The sequence below is a fragment of the Prunus persica genome, chromosome G3 (assembly GCF_000346465.2).
Source record: "Prunus persica cultivar Lovell chromosome G3, Prunus_persica_NCBIv2, whole genome shotgun sequence".
NCBI classification, from domain to species: Eukaryota; Viridiplantae; Streptophyta; class Magnoliopsida; order Rosales; family Rosaceae; genus Prunus; species Prunus persica.
In genome coordinates, this window is record NC_034011.1 from 795,295 (window position 1) to 815,664 (window position 20,370).

Here is a 20,370-nt window from a genome sequence, read left to right on the forward strand (position 1 = left end):
AGATGGATGCAATTGGTTTCCTGGCTTCCATAAATTGTTTCGCTAGTACAATAACATCCTCATTTAGTGCCAAAACCTCTGGATCTTTTCCTCCAGGGAGTACAAGAGCGTCGTAACTTGAGGCATCTACGGATTCAAAGTCAGCTGTTAAAACAAAATTTTGTCCCTGCGTTTCACTGCAGGTTTGGGCCCCTTCAAGATCACGGATAGCAGTTGGGCAGGGATCACCGGCTTTCTTCTTGGGGCAAACCACATCAACATGGCATCCTAGAACTTTAAGGGTCTGATAAGGCACAGTTACCTCATAATCTTCCACGTAGTCCTACAAATATTACAAATATTGGGGAGGGGAGCAATTAAATGATAATGATTAGTATCTAACAGTTTGATCATTGGCTAGAAGCCTAAAACCATGAACTTGTCGTGGCGAAACTGGTAAAGCCGACTCGGGCTTTCTCCCCTTTCTCTTTTAATAATATTAAGGTTGGTTGTCACTTGAACTTGAGCATACTATTTTGTCCTATATATGTCATTGCAATATTAAAGAAAAAGAAAAGAAACCTTACTCCACAGATGATGAGGACCCTTCTCCCAGAACCAGATATGTTGCCTCCTAGTGCCTTGAGAAAAAGCCTAATGAACTCAGGATTGCCATAATACGTGACCCCAGTAACTATATTATCATCAACAACGCCCACTGACAATGTATCGGGTTCTACCCAGTGAGCACCAGCAGCAACCAATCCAGGTTTTACAGTTGGAAACGCTGTGCACTTGCGACCTTTAACAGACTGCCCATGACAAATAGCAGCAATTGGCTTTCTGGAGTCAGAAAATTTTCTCACCAATTCTACAACCGATGCATTCATAGCAAGATGTTCAGGAGATCGTCCTCCTGGTATAAGTAGACCATCATATTCGTCAAATTCAATCTCATCAAATGTTGCATTCAGTGTTGTTTGTGCAAATAATCTCACGGGAGAATATTCGCCCAAGATTCCTTCGTCTTCTCCGCCTCTCTTTCTCCTTGCAAAACAGATTGGAGTAAAAGGACCACACCCGGGGGGTGTTGGCCAAAGGCCCTCCGATGCCTAAGTTAGGTAAGGGAATTGAAGGAAAACCGGGTGGCCGGAGCCGTGTGTGGTGGCCGGAGCCTTGTGTGAGAGAGAGAAAGAGAGGAGGTGCCTAGGGTTTTTGAGAAATAATTTATGCAGAGTTTCAGTAGGAATTTAGACGTACCTCATCCTTGTGTGTAACCAGGTATTTATAGTGGCCTTTGGAGAGGTAGGTGGGGTTGGTGTAGTTGGTGTGGTTGGTGGGGTTGGTGCATTTAGGGATTATGGATGAACCGAATCCCTAATTAAATTGGGGATCAAGTAACCCCCAATTTGATTAGGTAATTCCCAATTAGGTTAGGTAACTCCTAATTAGGTCAAATAATTCCCAAATTGATTGGCCTAATTAATTGACCTAGGGTTTTGGTTTAATTAGGTTCCCACAAATGCCCCCCAGCTTCTGCATGGCGCGTGGTGGCATGTAAGAGATGTAAATTATCCGTTGGGCTGTCCAGCTGTAACTGGGCTTCCTTCGTGGACATGGGCTCCCGCGTAGAGGAGGTGTTTGACTTGCCAATTTTATGAACTCCCAGGTTGGAAAGAATTTGTGATTCCTTGTAGGTCAAGGAATTTTCATTCTTATAAATGTAGGGCTCCTCCAATTTATTCTTCACATCCAAAATCCATTCTGATTTTATTAGTGAGAGAGAGTAAACTTTGGAGAATTTTTTCCTTCTTCTTGAGCTCTTGTCTTCATCGCACACCCAAGGTAATTTAGACTTGAGTTATATATATATATATATATTTTGTTCCAATTTCCCGCAGCTTGGCTCATGCTTCTAGCTGATGTGGGGAGCTGAAAGGGAGGTCAGCAGGCTTGGGACTGTACATTTTGGGCTCGAGCATGGAGGTCCAAGGGCTATGGGTTCTTGCTGGAGCAAACTGGCTGCAGCTGAGGCAAGGAAGGGTTAGGCCTGGCTCACGGTTGGGCTGCGCGCGGAAAGCCCAAGGCGCTGGGCTTCGAGCAATGGCCTGAAGGCGCTGCTGGGCAGAGGCGACGGGCCACCTACGCTGGGCTTCGTCTGATTGGGCTAAGGTGAGAGCTGGAGCTGGCCTGCGCGATCTGGGCTGGAGACGATGGGTCACGCGTGCTGGGCTGCGAGCTGGAGCTGGTCATCTGGGCTGAAGGTGATGGGCCACGCGTGCTGGGCTGCGAGCTGGAGCTAGTCATCTGGGCCTCCGTGCTGGGTTGCGAGCTGGGCTGCCTTCTGTTTTTTTTTTTTTTTTTTTTTGGCATTCTAACATGTAAAATTATTTTATTATTATTTTTTTTTTCAGCTGCTCAACGACCATGTCTTCTGAAGGAAAGAGCCGATCACCAAACTCAAGAGTGCCTTTGTACCTGTGGGGCGGTTCTCAAGTTCCCAAAGAGAAGTTTGTGGCCAATTTGCACCGTGTCACCAACGAGGCCCAGTTCAAAACGTGGCGTGCCCTTTTCGACTCTGCTATACCCAAGGATGTACATGTCAAGTTGGCAGAGCCCTCATCTGACAGTATACCTCGTGTGGACCCGAACAATCCAGGCGCCAGGATTATCACGTTCCGCCCCTTCTATTTCTCGCTGGGTTTCACGTTTCCGTTGTCGAAATTTTTCAGGGAGGTGTTCTGCGCCATGGAATGTGCCCCGAGCCAGTGTACTCCGAATGTTTATCGGGCGGTCATCTGCTTTGAAAATTTGAGCCGCTTCTTCAAGTTGGATTTGACCGTGAAGGAGTTCTTCTACTTCTTTGAGGTGAGACACTTCGAGAAATATGCCCAACTCCGCGCATGCGAACCCAAGTTGTTTGATAGTCTGAGTCAGGGCGATCATGTGTGGAGCAAGGATGTGCTAGAGGTTAGTGGCAGATGGGAAGGAGAGGTTGGCGACGGTCCGCTCGTTCCTCTCACCTACTGTGATGGTAAGTTGCATCCCTCTGATCTGCTACTATTTTCCATGGGATTCCTTAGTGTGTCTGACTAACTTTTGTCTTATGCTTGCAGATGATGCCATTCGAAAGAAGCTTGTTCTCGACCCGGACATGACGAAGGTTCGACAAGCTTTGAGCATCCCTGCTAAGTTTCGTGAATGGCGCTGGTTGCTGAGCGAACACCGGAAGAAAGTCAGTGGCCTGCCCCCTGCTGAAGATATTGAAAGGTGGAAGTCGCGCTGCTTGAAACTAAGTGACTTGCCAGTTGAGCAGGAGTCATCGACTGAGTCCCCCGAGGGTGGGAAAACGTGCAGCAGCTCTGCTCGGGATAAAGTTGCAGTTTCCCGATCAGTAGATACATCTCCACAGCGACAGCAGCCGAGATTTTCTCTTGCCACGAACAAGTCTTCCACAAGGGAGGTCTCGCCTGCTCAGAAAGCCCATATGGGAATTGTTCCTACTCCATCTGCCGGGATCAGCAAGAAGGCCAATGGCATGCAGGAGGTTCGGGAAATTCTGCTCAAGTCCTTGCCCGTACCGCCTAAGACCCGTGATCTGCCATGCAAGGAAACTGCTGGGAAGCAAGGTTTGGGTCGTCCGTGCCGATCTGGGAATCAAGCTGAGAGGACCGTACCTCTGCCTTGCAACCATGACTCATCTGTGGGGCCACGAGCAGTCAAGCGCGGGGCTGACTCAATGTTACAAGCTGCAGTCAAAAGAGCTAAAGAGTCGTCTGCTCGAGCGAAGAGTCCTCCAATCGCGCGAACTGCTGGTCCGGGAATTGGTGATGGCTCTGCTGGGGGGAGCCCGTGTCTGATCTGCTGAAAACAGGCTTTCTGTCAAGTCCGTCTGCTTGCGCTCAGCTGGCTGATCACGTGTATCGAGCCTGCGACCTTTGTGCTTTTTCGAACCTTCCTTTGGATAAGCAAGAAGAAGCTGCTATGTATCATCTTCAAAAAGGAATGGTTTTTGCTGTTGGGGCCATGCGGAACTCGCGTGATGTTACCCCCTCTTCTGCCCTGCTTGACGAGCTGGTGAAGAAGAATGCCGACTTGACTGGCAAGCTCTCGAGCGAGCGGATTCGCCATGATGCGATGATTTCCGAGATGAAGGAGAGTTTGTCCGTGCTCAAGAGTTCTGTTGGCCAAAAGGATGGTGAACTCAAGTCTCTTGCTGCTACCCTGCTCGAACGTAAAGAAGCCTACTTCTGCCTCGAACACAAGCATGCTGCTTTGGCCCAGGATCGTGACAAACTGCTGGTCAAGTTTGACACCCTTGTGGAAGCCACGGAGGCATCCAAACTGGAGATTGCTGCTAACGCGTACAAGCTGGGATACCTGGATTGCCAGAATGGTGTTTCTCCTTGCTGCTCTCTCGAAGATGATGATGGTGAGCAGACTGGTCTTGACCTGCCCCCCGCTCAGAGTGAGCAGGTGGATGTTGTGGATGCAGAAGCAGCGGTAATTGAGGAAGATAAATGCCAAGGTGGGTCAACTGATGAGGCTAAGGCGGATGCGAAGGAGCAGGCAGCCGAGGCGGTTGAGCCAGTTGTGCCCGTTGGGTAGAATGAGGCTGTTGCCAGCGCAGTTGAGGATGTGATCGGCTGAGGGTCACCTGCTGAAGTTCCTTAGCAGTTGTAGTCCATTTTTGCTATTTTTGAACTTTGTTATTTTTCTTTCAATAAGTGGTCTTTGGTTGACCATCTTACTTCTTGTTGAACTTGGCTGATTGGCCGCTTTGTTATTGAATTTTCAATTGTTTTTCAAACTTCAATTCTCTTTGTATCTTGTAAGTGTGCGTCTGGAGACATAGCACTTGAAAGACATAGCACTTGAAAAAAGACTCCATTGAGTTTGTGCTCCGGGGAGCAGCTCGTCTGCAATGGAGGTAAGGCTTGTCGCCTGTGAGCGTATGTCGGGGACATAGCTCTTAAAAAAGACTCCATTGAGTTCGTGCTCCGGGGAGCAGCTCGTCTGCAATGGAGGTAAGGCTTGTCGCCTGTGAGCATATGTCAGGGACATAGCTCTTAAAAAAGACTCCATTGAGTTCGTGCTCCGGGGAGCAGCTTGTCTGTGATGGAGGTAAGGCTTGTCGCCTGTGAGCGTATGTCGGGGACATAGCTCTTAAAAAGGACTCCATTGAGTTCGTGCTCCGGAGAGCAGCTTGTCTGCAATGGAGGTAAGGCTTGTCGCCTTTGTGTATATGTTTGTGGGACATAAAGCTCGAAAAAAGTACTTCATTGAAAAGCTTGCTTTTGTATTGATGTTGATGTGAATACATCGCTTTATTGAATAAAGGAAATTAATAACATAGGTAACATCAAAAGCAGTTTGCCTTTAATAGAAGTATGAGAGGCTCGTTGTCTGCTAGGAGTCGAGCTGGTAAGCGAAGAGCTTCATGGATAGTATCTCCGAAGGTGGTGGGCATTCCACTGTCTTGGAATTTCCTTCCCTTCTAGAGTGTCGAGGGTGTAACTTCCTCTGCCCCCAGACGGCTGATCATGTAGGGGCCTTCCCAATTTGGCTTCATCTTCTTTGATCCTTGCCTTGGTGATGTGATAAAAGTCTTTCTGAGCACAAGGTGCCTTTTCTCGTTCTTCTTCGAGCAGGTCAAGGTTAATTCTCATCTGCCTGCAGTTTTGATCAAGACTGCCCACTTCAATGCTCATGGAAGGGACTGTGATGTGTGGGGGAATGATTGCCTCCGTCCCATAAGCCAAGGAAAACGGTGTTTCTCCGGTCGATCTCCTTTTGGTTGTGCGATAAGCCCATAGAACTCCTGGCAGCTCGTCGACCCATTTTCCTTCTGTGCCTTCCAGTCTTTTCTTTAGGCAGTCCAGCACGATTTTGTTGGATGCCTCTGCTTGACCATTGCCTTGCGGGTATCTGGGAGTTGACAGGTGCTGCTTGATGCCATACTTCGCAAAAAATGCAGTGATCTGCCTGCCCACGAACTGTGTACCATTGTCAGTAACTATCGATTGCGGGCAACCAAATCTGCAGATGATGTTCTTCCAGATGAAACGTTCAACGTCAGCTTCCTTGGTAGAAGACAAAGCCTCGGCCTCGATCCATTTAGTGAAGTAATCAGTGGCAACGATCATCATCTCTTTATTGGCAGGTGCTGTCGGCATAGGTCCCACCAAGTCAATGGCCCACTGCATGAACGGCCATGGGCTGTTCTGCGGATGGTATTCCTCAGCTGGCAAGCCAGGGACTGGCTTGTACCGTTGGCATCGATCACATCTTCGAGCATACTCCGTGGAATCTTTACGCATGGTAGGCCAGAAATAGCCGATGCTGAGAGCCTTCTGAGCAAGCGACCTGCCTCCAGCGTGATTTCCACATTCGCCGTCGTGTATTTTGCAGAGAACCTCGAGCGTTTGCGGGTACTTGATGCAAGTGAGATGAGGCCCGTAGTATGATCTGCGGATAAGCGTGTCGCCTTTCATGTAATATCTTGCAGCCTTCTGCTTGATTTTTCTGGCCTCGGACTTGTCTTGGGGCAAGTTTTCATTCACTAGGTAGTCGATGATGGGTTCTTGCCAGCTAGGATCCTCGTCGATTTGCATCAGGTCTGGTTGTTCTGCCTCTTCTATGCTAGGCTGATCAAGGTGCTCGACCGGGATGGAGCGTCTGAATTGGGTATCCAGTGCTGATCCTAAGCTTGCCAGTGCATCTGCGTGTGCGTTCTCTGCTCGGGGCACCTGCTGGATGGTGAAGGTGGAAAATGCCTTCAACAGCTCTTGGACTTTGTCAAGGTACAAGATCATCCTTGGGTGCTTCGCCATGTATTCTCCTGAGGCTTGACTTGTGATCAGCTGGGAATCTGAGTAGATGGCCAGCTTCTTGATTGATAGCTCCTTTGCCAGGCGCAAGCCAGCGAGCAATGCCTCGTACTCTGCCTCGTTATTTGAAGCTGGGAAGCCAAGTGTGATAGCTTTCTCTAACAGGGTTCCATCTGGAGTGACGATGACGACACCTGCTCCAGCTCCTTTCTGGTTCGACGCTCCATCTACGCGTAGCTGCCACATGTCTCTGGGTTGGTCAGGTTCCGCGGAGGTCTTGTCTGCTCTCGAACTTTCCTTCTTTTTGCTGACCAGCTTCTCTTCTTCGGCTGATGGTGTGTACTCTGCAACAAAGTCTGCTAAGGCCTGGGCTTTTATAGCAGTCTTTGGCCGGTAGAGGAGGTCGTATTGGCTTAGTTCTATCGCCCACTTCATAAGCCGCTGAGAAGCATCAGGGCTGTGGAGGATTGATCTTAAAGGAAAGTCAGTCATAACGATGACTCGGTGAGCTTGGTAATAAGGCCGCAGCTTTCGCGCGGAAACGACAAGGGCCAAAATGAGCTTCTCCAATTTTGGGTAGCGAGTCTCTGCATCGAGGAGAGCTTTTGACGTATAGAATATCGGATGTTGGGCCCCAAGTTCTTCTCGGATGAGAGCTGAGCTGATGGCTGAGTCGGACACTGCCAGGTACACGAACAAGTCTTCACCAGGAACGGGCTTCGAGAGCAGGGGAGGTGAAGTAAGGTAGGTCTTTAGACTCTGGAAAGCTACTTCGCACTCCTCGTCCCACTTGTCTTTTTGCCCCTTCTTCAAAGCTTTGAAGAATGGTCTGCACTTGTCGGTAGACTTTGAGAGGAATCGGTTGAGAGCTGCTGCTCTGCCCGTCAGACTTTGTATTTCTTTCACCGTGGAAGGTGACTTCATCTCGAGGATGCCTTTAATTTGGCATGGGTGTGCCTCGATACCTCGTTGTGTGATACACCGAACGTGCATTTACTTGGATTCAGCTTCATGCGGTATTGGCGGAGCAGGCTGAATGCCTCGGTGAGGTTTTTGAGGTGGTCTCCACGCTTGGGGGCTTTGACCAGCATATCATCCACGTAGACTTCCATGGTTCTGCCGATCTGCTCCTTGAAAATCTTATTCACGAGCCTTTGGTATGTTGCTCCAGCGTTCTTCAACCCGAAGGGCATGACCTTGTAGCAGTAGGTTCCTCTCTCAATGATGAAAGAGGTCTTCGCCTTGTCATCGTCGTACATCATAATTTGATTATAGCCTGAGTAGGCATCCATGAAGCTGAGCAGCTGGTTGCCGGAAGTTGAATCCACGAGCTGGTCGATCCTCGGCAATGGGAAGTTGTCTTTAGGGCATGCTTTGTTGAGGTCGGTATAATCGACGCACACTCTCCATTTTCCCTTTTCTTGTTTTGCCACCAAAACGACGTTGGCCAGCCATTCTGAGTATGAGACTTCTTCAATAAATCCGGCTGCTAGAAGCTTGTCGATCTCGGCTTCAATGATCGCGACTCGCTCGGGAGCGAAGTTACGTCTCTTCTGCACCACGGGCTTGCTGGCAGGGTTGACATGGAGGCGGTGGCAGATGATGTTTGGGTCGATGTCGGGCATGTCAGATGGTGACCACGCGAACATGTCTTTGTTGTTTTGGAGGAAGGTGGTAAGCTCCACCTTCTCGTCTGGGCTTAGGCGCGAGCCGATCCGCGCTTTCTTATCTGGCTGGTTAGGATCGAGGGGTACTAACTCGACGTCTTCCTCAGGCTTCCAACCCTCTTCAAGGGAGCCTTCCGGGCGGATTCCCTCCTCTCGATCCTTCTTGTTTGGATTCTAGCACGAGCCGATCTGTGCTTCTTTGTCTGGCTGGCCAAGATCAGGGGGTACTAACTCAACGTCATCCTCAGACTTCCAACCCTTTTCAGGGGAGTCTTCCGGGCGGATTCCCTCGCCTTGATCCTGGCTCATTAATTGCTATTGTGAGGTAACAGCTCCCTTCTCGTTCGAGCTTGCTTGTCTGCTGGGAGCACTTCGTGCCTCGTTGGCAGCTTGCATTACTGGTGTGAACTGCATCTGCTTGCTCTTCTTGAGTCCGTGAGCTGTGCATCTTCTTGCCATGGCTTGGTCACTATTGATCTGCCCGATTCCGCCTCCAGGGATGGGGTAGCGAATCTTCTGGTGTAGAGCAGATGTGATAGCCTCGATCTTGCTGATCCACGGTCGGCCCAGAATTCCGTTGTACGGGGAGATCTCGTCGATGACCATGAAGGTTTGTGTGCAGACTACTGGGGGCGAGTGGACGTCAAGGTCGATCTGTCCAACAGTGATTGATGTGGCCCCATTGAAGCCAGTGAGCGACCTTGCAAGTTTGCTAATCTTGGGCTCCAATCCCATCTGTTGGATGACAGATAGTTGCAGGATGTTGGCTGCGCTGCCCTCATCCACATGAACTCGCTCGATCACAGCTTGTTCAATCCGAATGCACATGACTAGGGCGTCATTATGCGGCAGGTCAAGCCCGATCAAGTCTTTCTTCTGGAAACCAATGATGGGTGTATCCACGATAACTGGTACTCCTGTTGTGACTTGGGAGACATAAGTCGCCTGCGCGATCTTCCTCTTGCGCTCCTTGGTGGTCAACCCGGACTCCTGAGAGTCAGCTAGAATGGTGTTGATTCGAATGACCTTTTGGGGAGGTTCCTTGGCAGCCGCATCACGATCCTCGATCTGTTGGATGGCCTTCTTTGCGACGAATTCTGTGCAATGACCTTCTCTGACCAGCTCCTCCAGATGCCTTTTCCAAGCATTGCAATTGTTGGTGTAATGACCGTGCTCCCCGTGGAATGCGCAGTATTTACTGGTGTCCCTCTTAGAGGGGTCTCCTTTCATGGGTGGCGGTCTCCTCACCCACGGCTTGTCCTTCACTTGAGCCAGGATCTGATGAATTGGGATAGCGAACTCAGTAAAGGTCCCAATTTCTGAGCTTCCCTCTCGGGGCCGCGATCTGCGCTTATCTCGGGCTTTTTGCTCGAACTGATTGCTCTTTTGGCTTGCCTGCTTCGTCGGGTGTTCAACTTGCTTGCTAGCTTTCTTTGCGGCGATTCGATCATCGTCCCAAAGTGCGTAGCGTTCTGCCGTCGCGAACACTTCTGCCAAGGTTTGACTTGGTGTTATGGCCAGTTCCCGGTATAGCTCGTGCTCGGTTGGCAAGCCCTTCTTGAAGGCTGAGGATGCAACTTGGTCATTGCATCCTATGATGTTAGCCTTTTCAGCCTTAAACCGTCTCAGGTAGTCTCGTAGAGACTCGTCTGGCTTCTTGCGCAGGTTGAACAGATGGTCCGCATGCTTTCTGACCGTCTTGTAGGAGGTGTACTCCTTTGTGAAGATGAAGGCCAACTCCTTGAAGTTTCCTATCGACGCGGACGGTAGAGTGTGGAACCAGTCTTGAGCTGCTCCTCGCAGGGTCATCGCGAACACTTTGCACATCAGGGCATCATCTGCCTTGTACAGGATCATGGCGCTCTTGAAGTGCCTCAAATGGCTCTCAGGGTCAAAGTCCCCCTTGAATGGAGTGATGGATGGCGTTGTGAACCGCTTCGGTGGAGGAGCTCGTTCCACTTTGTCGGTAAAGGGCGAGCAGTCAACTCGATCAATTTCCTTATGCAGGGCCTCCTCCGCGCTTCCTTTAAGTTGGAGAACTTGGAGTCGGTCATTTACTAGCTTCTCGACGTCCTCTGCTCGCAGGACTGGAGTCTCAGGCCGGCGTCTTCGGTGCCTCGAGCGCGACCGGCTAACCTCTTCCTCGGTTCCCAAAGGTCGATCCCCTTGGGTGTTCTGCCCGTGGGGCAGATTAGAAGATTGAGCTTGTGAGGATTCCTCTACATCTTGTCGCCACGTGTTGGTCCTCGAGCAGGTTGGTGGGCGTCGATCATCACCTTCTACCCGCAAGGAGGGTCGCTCAGGTCGACGTCTTTGGTGTCTCGAGCGTGACTGGCTAACTCCTTCCTCGATTCCCAAGGGTCGATCCCCTTGGGTGCCCTGCCCGTGGGGCAGATTAGGAGATTGGGCTTGGAATGATCCCTCTACAGCTTGCCGTCGCGTGTTGGCCCTCGAGCGGGTTGGTGGGCGTCGGTCGTTGCGTTCGTCACGCGACTGCTCACGAACTCGAGCTCCTTGTGGGCCCAAGCGGGCGTGGACATTGGATTGTGGGCCTAAGCGGGCGTGGACATTATTCTGTGGGCCTAGCCTCTCGAGCACATTGGTCCTTGGTTCTAGCCCGAACGGCTCAGAGTACGGCTCGCGGCTGTCTGCGTCTCATCTACTCGATCTCGATCTCGATCTCTCCTCTGCCGGTTTGCCCTTGTCTGACCAGCTTGGGACCTCTCGAACTGCTCGCCGACATGCTGGTGTGCCCTCATCTCCTCGTCACGGGGTCCAAGGTTAAGGCCTTGATTCAAGTTGATCTGCCTGAGCAGCTGGCCAATCAGGTTGTTCTGATCATCGACCTTCTGTGTGAGTTAATCGACCCGTGAGTTAAGGTCCACCTGACTGCGCGGGTCAAGTAGAGTGATGTGCATCGGGCCCACGGCAAATGGGCTAGGGCTCCATTAGACGCGTACACAGGTGCATATGTCGAGTGTGATAGCAGAGGAGGGAGAGAATGGATCTGCTCCAGGACTGGGAAGACGTCGGAGTAGCCATGGGGCTGAGCAGCAAATCCGGTAGTTGAGTGGTGTGGCTGCTGCTGTGCTACGACGGCAGGACAGCGGGGCAGAGCAGCTCCTGTAATCGGCGCTGGCAACTGCAAGGCTGTGGAGGTCCCGAGGTCATGGTCCGGCTGTTCTGCAATTCCAGCAGCTGAATGCGGCTGCAAAGCACTGGAGGACGACTGCAAGGCGTTGGCAGCCACGATTCCGTGCGGTTGCATTGAGGTTTCCACCACGAAACCATGAGATGGGCCCATCGTGGTGGCGTTACTCTTCGTACGTCTTGTATCAACCATAGTTGTTTGAAAAAATGTGTGAAAGATGGATTTAGAGCACGCTTTGAATATACCTCGTGCTCTCAATGAAAGCACCAATTTGTTTGTGCAAATAATCTCACGGGAGAATATTCGCCCAAGATTCCTTCGTCTTCTCCGCCTCTCTTTCTCCCTGCAAAACAGATCGGAGTAAAAGGACCACACCCGGGGGGTGTTGGCCAAAGGCCCTCCGATGCCTAAGTTAGGTAAGGGAATTCAAGGAAAACCGGGTGGCCGGAGCCTTGTGTGAGAGAGAGAAAGAGAGGAGGTGCCTAGGGTTTTTGAGAAATAATTTATGCAGAGTTTCAGTAGGAATTTAGACGTACCTCATCCTTGTGTGTAACCAGGTATTTATAGTGGCCTTTGGAGAGGTAGGTGGGGTTGGTGTAGTTGGTGTGGTTGGTGGGGTTGGTGCATTTAGGGATTATGGATGAACCGAATCCCTAATTAAATTGGGGATCAAGTAACCCCCAATTTGATTAGGTAATTCCCAATTAGGTTAGGTAACTCCTAATTAGGTCAAATAATTCCCAAATTGATTGGCCTAATTAATTGACCTAGGGTTTTGGTTTAATTAGGTTCCCACAAGTGTGAAATTGTGACCACGAGATTCGGTATAAGCTGTAACCCAAAAAGGTACGTAAGTACGTACAGAAAACCAAACCAAATACACACGTTCAAACAGGAGTAAGGGGATACAAAATAAATAAATTAACAGGAAAGACAGAGTTTAACCTGGTCAGTGGACTCTACTTTAATGGTTATGGCAGTGGAGAAGATATCACCCGCTTTCTTGCCAGGAGAAACTGCATCAACAGAGACTCCAAATGCCTGCAGTGCTTGAAATGGGACCACTGCCTCGTAATCTTCCATGCAGTCCCCGCACAGTAACACACCCTCCTCTGCTCCTCGCCTTTCGGATTTCCCATTTCTTTTTTTATTTTCCTTCTTTAGTTTCTTTCTTGCTTTTTCTTTCTTCTATCTTCTTTCTTCTTTATCACAGAGGGAGGTGGTCTGATAAAGGAAGGAAGGCCTGCTTTAAATATAATACTCACACAAGCGTTTTTGGAGGTTTGTGGAGTCAGCTAGACACGTCGCAGTTAGTAATCGTGGCATCTCTCTCTATTCCTCTTTTCTTTTCAGTTCGGATAACTATTGTATTAGTTTCGAGCCATAACCATATCCAAGTTTGATATTATTTGTTGTCTTCTTCACCGACCAAGTGAGTCTAAATAATTCAAGGAAGATTCAAACTTGTAATGTTTATCTCTAACAGGTATGGATAATAAATGTAATGTTTATCTCTGACAGGTATGGATAGTGTTGAATAGCCTTCGCGTTGATTTTACCTCGACTGCCATGTTGATTTTCACCAGCGCAGCAAAGCTGCTTGCTTTGTGTTATGAGGTCTGGTTTTGTCAACAAACTATATTAATTGACCCAAAAGAAAATGCAATATAATGTGGATCCTCATTTCGCAGTGACAGGATATGGTTGTGAAATACAGGCTAACTTTGGACAACCTGATATTCAAAAGAAAATTCAATATCTTGTCGATCCTCATTTTGCAGTTACAGGATGGTTGTGAAAGTATAAGCTAACTCTGGACAACACGATATTCATTCAGGTAAAACTTCGAGGTGTACAGTGAGGGAGATAGAAACCCTTGAGCTGAAATCCTTGGCGCCGACGACTAATAAATCATAGTGTCCTTCTTGTTGATGTGTAACCCTTGAGTTGAAATCCTTGGCGCCAAAGTTGTTTTTTATTTGCATTTTATTTCTTTTTTATATGTTTAAACTCTGTTTGTAATATGAGCCATTGGATCATAGTCCAAGTGGTCTCTTATCTAGCCTAGGATATAATCTGTCAGATTGTGACAAGTGTAATCATCTCATAGGCTGATAGGATCAATTGTTAGGATTAAATCCCTGTGTAAATTAGGTAGAGAAGAATCTCTCTTCTCTCTCCTCTAACGGATATATTGGTATAGTGGAAATGGAAGCATAACAGCTCCTTTAGCAATATTGCAGCTCAATAATCTCTCCTATCTTTCCAAAATCTAAAATCTCCAGAAAACTAGAACACTAAAACTATGAACTCTAATATGGTATCAGAGCTAGGTTGGATTGCTTAAACTGGGCGTGAATCTGTGAACAGAGAATCGGACTCGATTCGAGCTATTTTTTGTTGTTGAGCTTATTTGAAGATCGAAGCTGTGATTTCTTGAATCCAATGTCTAATATGGCAGGATCGGGAACAGCTGAGCTTCACACACCAGTTTTCAATGGAGAAAACTATTAGTGTTTTGGAGCATTAGGATGAAAACCATTCTGAAATCTCGTGGATTGTGGGATCTGGTCTAGAATGGGATAGATAATTCAGATCTGAAGAAGGAGAACGAGGAGGCTACGGTTACTGAGAAGTCCACTATGGCTCAGATTTTGATGAAGGATGCTCGCGCACTTGGATTGATTCAAAGTGCTGTCTCAGATAAGCTATCCCCAGAATTGTGAACGAAGAGACCTCAAAGGGTGCCTGGGATATTCTGAAGCTGGAGTTCAGAGGCGATAAACAAGTAAGAAATGTCAACTTGCAAGGGTTGCGTAGAGAATTTGAATATACTCATATGAAGGATAGTGAATCTCTATCTGTATATCTTGTTAGATTGTTTGATATGAATAATCAAATGAAGAGTTATGGTGAGGAATTACCTAGAGAGAGAGTTGTGCAGAAATTGTTGTTTAGTCTGCCGAAATCATATGACTCTATTTGCTCTGTGATTGAACACTCTAAGGATCTTGAAACTCTGGAAGTTCAAGAGGTGGTTGCCCCTTTGAAGAGCTTTGAGCTCATATTTGATCGCCATACTGAGAATTCTATAGAAAGGGCATTTACTAGTCTGAATATTGAGGAAAAGAATTCTAAGAGTGGAAATTTTCCTGGAGATCAAAAATCTCAGAAAAACTGGAAGTCTAATGATGAAAACAAAACAGCTTGTAAACACTGTAATAAGCTGCATTATGGCAAGTGTTGGTTTGAAGGGAAACCTAAATGCCATGGGTGTGGGAAATTTGGGCATATGATCAGAGATTGCAGTGGGAATAAAAATGTACATAAGGTGAATTATGCAAATCAAGTTGAGGAAACTGGTACTTTGTACTATGTGTGCAATGCTGCAACAGATGTGAAAGTGAATTATTCATGGTACATTGACAGTGGTTGTAGTAACCACATGACAGGAGATGAGGGACTTTTAGTCAATATTCAAAGGAACTTGACCTCTAAGGTGAAGATGGGAACTGGAGAAGTAGTTCCAGTTGCAGGAAAAAGGACTCTTGTGATAAAAACCAAGTTGGGTAAGAAGCACATTCAAGAAGTAATGCTTGTACCTGGTCTTGAAGAAAATATGCTTAGTGTTGGGAAAATGATTGAGGATGGATACTATCTTGTGTTTGGAGGGAATATGGTGAATATTTATGATGATTAGTCACGGAGAAATCTAATTGTGAAGGTTCAAATGACCGATAACTGATGTTTTCCACTTACAATGATGCCTGCAAGTGATTTGGCCTTAAAGGCAAGTGTTACACACTGCTTGCAGACAAGGCATAAAAGATTGGGGCACTTAAAAGAAAGAAGCATAAAATTGCTTGAGAATCAATGCATCGTTCATGGCTTACCTCATTTGGAGCAGATTTTAGTAGTATGTGAAGGCTGCATGCTAGGAAAGCAACACAGAGATTCTTTCCTTTTGGAGTCCACTTGGAGAGCTACAAGTCCTTTGGAATTGGTTCACACAGATACCTGTGGACCAATGAAGACTGAATCCATTTCTGAAAATAGGTATTTCTTGCTATTTACAGATGATTGCACTAGAATGTCATGGGTGTATTTCATCATAAACAAGTCAAGTGCATTTGACTGTTTTAGAAAGTTCAAGGCTATGACTGAGCTACAAAGTGGATATAAGATAAAAGGCTTGAAGAGTGACAAGGGTGAAGAGTTTTTATCCAGTGAATTTTACAGGTTTTGTGATGAATTTGGAATTCAAAGGCAGCTTATTATAGCATACTCTCCTCAGCAAAATGGAGTAGTTGAAAGAAAGAACATGACAGTAGTGGACATGGCAAAATCTATGCTGCATGAGAAGGGTATTTCTTATGAATTTTGGGTGGAAGCTGTAAATACTACAGTCTATCTACTGAATAGATGTCCCACCAAGTCTCTCAAGAAGGTAACACCATTTGAAGCTTATACTGGCAGAAAACCAGGAATTGCACACTTAAAGATTTTTGGATCTCCTTGTCATGTGCTCATCCCTTCAGCATTAAGGCATAAACTTGAAGAAAATAGCCACAAGTGTATTTGTGTGGGTTATGGACTCTGTGAAAAGGGGTACATGCTATTTGATCCAAGCATTAGAAAGGTTATTCTGTCCAGAGATGTGCAGTTTGATGAGAATGGCTCATGGAAGAGGGAGAATGCAAGTGCATGAGAAATGACAGTCCCTGTGCCTACTGAGAATCAAAACTGTAATCCAAGTCAAAGCTTGGGTACACCAATGCAAATGGATGAAGGAATCACACTACAGAATGAACCAAGTCAAAGCTTGGATACACCAACATAAATGGATGAAGGTATTACTCTGCAAGATGAAGGAATAAGTGAAAGTTCTCAAGCTATTGATCACACACCAAAGAAATGGAGAAGTGTTAACGAAATCATGGCTCAATGCAATATCTGCATTGTGGAACCTGAAAGTTTTGAAGAAGCTAATCTTGATAAGTCATGGAGAAATGCAATGAAGGCTGAGCTGGAAATGATTGAGAAAAATAATACATGGAAACTAGAGACAAACCATTTGGCAAGCCAATTATTGGTGTCAAGTGGGTCTTCAAAACTAAGCTAAATCTGGATGGATCTGTGCAGAAAAACAAGGCCAGACTTATGGCAAAAGGCTACTCTCAGAAGCCTGGAATAGACTATAATGAGACGTTTGCTCTAGTAACAAGATTGGATATTATTAGAACGTTGATAGCACTTGCTGCACAGAAGGAATGGAATCTATATCAACTGGATGTAAAATCTGCCTTTCTGAATGAAGTGTTAAAGGAAGAGGTTTATGTGGAGCAGCCACAGGGTTTTGTGAAGGAAAATGAAGAAATCAGAGTGTATAAGTTGAACAAGGCCTTCTATGGACTAAAGCAAGTCCCAAGAGCCTGGTATGATGAGATAGACTCTTACTTCAACAAGGCAGGATTCAAGAAAAGTCCTAGTGAAGCAACACTCTATGTCAAAACTAGTGAAGATTCAGGTATTCTTATTGTTTCACTCTATGTGGATGATATTGTCTATACTAGAAGTTGCCCAAAGTTACTTGAAGAGTTCAAAAATGATATGATGCAACATTATGAAATGACTGATCTTGGACTACTCTACCATTTTCTTAGCATGGGAGTAGTACAAACAGATAAACATATCTTTCTTCATCAGAAGAAATATGCATTGAAGGTGATTGAAAAGTTTGGATTGAAGGACTGCAAGTCTGTGGTAACTCCATTAGTTGCAAATGAAAGCCTGTGCAAGGAAGATGGCAGTGAGGCAGCAAATGAGAGTGAATATAGACAGATTGTAGGTAGCCTGCTTTATTTGACAGCTACAAGACTAGACATAATGTTTGCCTCTAGCTTGCTTGCTAGATTCATGCATAATCCAACTAGAAAACACATGGGAACAGCCAAGAGGGTATTAAGATACATTTAGGGCACACTTGATTTTGGAATTGAATTTATAAAAGGGAAGACAACTACCTTGATAGGGTATTGTGACAGTGACTGGGCAAGAAGTGAAGATGATAGAAGAATTACTTCAGGATATGCATTCACACTAGGATATGGTATGTTCTCATGGGCATCAATTAAACAAAACACAGTAGCTTTCTCCACTGCAGAGGCAGAATATGTTAGTGCTGCTGAAGAAACATCACAAGCTAAATGGCTAAGGTTCGTACTTGAAGATTTTGAAGAGGAGCAAGTGGAAGGTACACCAATTCTGTGTCATAACACCTCTACCATAGCAATGGCAAAGAATCCAGTTTTCCACCAGAAAACCAGACATATTAGCCTAAAGTTTCATTTCATTCGAGAAGCTATTCAAGCAAAGGAGATTGAACTAATCTACTGGAAAACAGAAGATCATATTGCAGACATCCTAACCAAGGCTTTGTCCAAGGATCGTTTTGTGTATCTCAGAGATCTACTTGGTGTGAAATCAGTCAAAGGGTTATAGAAGGGAGTGTTGATGTGTAACCCTTGAGCTGAAATCCTTGGCGCCAAAGTTGTTTTTTGTTTGCATTTGATTTCTTTTTTATATGTTTAAACTTTGTTTGTAATATGAGCCATTGGATCATAGGCCAAGTGGTCTCTTATCTAGCCTAGGATATAATCTGTCAAATTGTGACAAGTGTAATCATCTCATAGGATGATAGGATCAATGGTTAGGATTAAATCCCTGTGTAAATCAGTTAGAGAAGAATCTCTCTTCTCTCTCCTCTAACGGATATATTGGTATAGTGGAAATGGAAGCATAACAGCTCCTTTAGCAATATTGCAGCTCAATAATCTCTCCTTTCTTTCCAAAATCTAAAATCTCCAGAAAACTAGAACACTAAAACTATGAACTGTAATACTTCTAAAGCATTAGTATAATACAAGCTTCGTCCACAACCAAACTTGCATGGAACATGGCATATACATATCAAAACCAGAATGTCACTTGTTCCCTCATATATAGAAACGTCACCTTAACATAACACTTACATATAGTACATGCAAGCAGCTGACCCAGTAAACAGCAAATGATACTCGAATATCAAGCAATATCATCAACTGAGAAATGAACTCTGGGTGGCCCGGCCACGCTCTCCAGTCCAAATTTCCATCTGTGAAACAATGATCTATTGGACCAGGTTCCAGCCGTGTTGCTCCTGACAAAACCGCATTAAGCTTCACCACTGAATACGCAGTATATTTCTTTCCCTAAAATTTAGCTAGTTAACAACAATTAGGACATGATTTAAAAAAGTCCATAATGTGAAAATAAGTAAATCAACCCTCAATCAGAAGAATCAGCAAAAGGCAAACAGATTACAATTTCAAAGTGGTTTCTTTTTTACCTCGTCATTAAATACTCACTCAGTAAATCAACCCTGTTACAAAATTGATGATACTCCCAACTCTTCCTAACACCTTCCGAAAAACTGAAACTGCCTAGCTCAGCCAAGCCTTTTGGTTTTCCTTAGTAGGTAATTTCTTGTTTTACCCCATTCTTAAACCATTCCATCTAGCATAGATTTTTACTGCTTCATATATTCCTTCAGAGAATTCTGCATTACAGTACACACCTTCCGACTTTTATATTACCGCACAAATGTTCATGCACCAACTGGCAAGCTTGCTCATCAACACCCACAACAAAACATACATTTAAATTTACGATCAACTACATAGATAGTGAGTTATAGAACAAATGAATCCACAGGTTATCTGTATTGTCTTTTTGGTTAAACATGTTTAACTTCCCACACAAAATTAATTTTACTCTAGCATTTTAGTTTATGTTAAAAAGCGTAAGAAGTTAAAATGTTATGGAATCTACATTATATATGTATATCTACCACAGAAATGCTATAATGTGGGGTTGTGTGTGAGGGGTTCAATACCACTATCCAATAATATAAAGGATATTTTGAACTTAAACTTTTTAATGATTGGATGGTTGGATGGTTGGAGACCAAGTATAAATATCCTAGTTCTTTGTGAATGTACAAATCATCCAATTTCAAACAAATTAACTTTATATTATTGTTTCAACTCATTTAGTTTCAAAGATTGAAATTCTGGCAGATGGATGCAATTGGTTTCCTGGCTTCCACAATTTGCTTCACTAATGCAATGACTTTCTCATCCAATACCAAATGTTCTGGGGCTCCAGTTGTACGGCATACAACAGTGAGGTTAATTCTCAGTCTCGCAGCTATGCACAAGTGGTCTTTGAGGCAATTGAATGTTAAGAACGCATTCTTACATGGGGAGCTTGAAGAAGAAGTTTTTATGAGGCAACCTCAAGGTTTTGAAGACCCCAAGCATCCTGAGTTTGTGTGTAAGCTGAATAAGTCTCTGTATGGACTTAAGCAAGCTCCACGGGCATGGAATGCTAAATTTACAGGATATTTACCAGCTATAGGGTTCAAATAATCTCGTTCTGATCCCAACTTATTTGTCAAGCATGACGGCACTGATATTATAATTTTATTATTATATGTTGATGGTATCATCTTGACAGGCTCCAATGCAAATTTAGTGCAGACAGTGATTGATGATTTAGGAGCAGTGTTTGAGATGAAGGACATGGGTCGCCTTACCTATTTCCTTGGTCTTCAAGTGTCTTACAATTCTACAGGTGATATTTTTGTCCATCAGCACAAGTATGCTAAAGATCTACTGCAAAAGGGCTGGTCTGAGTAATTGTA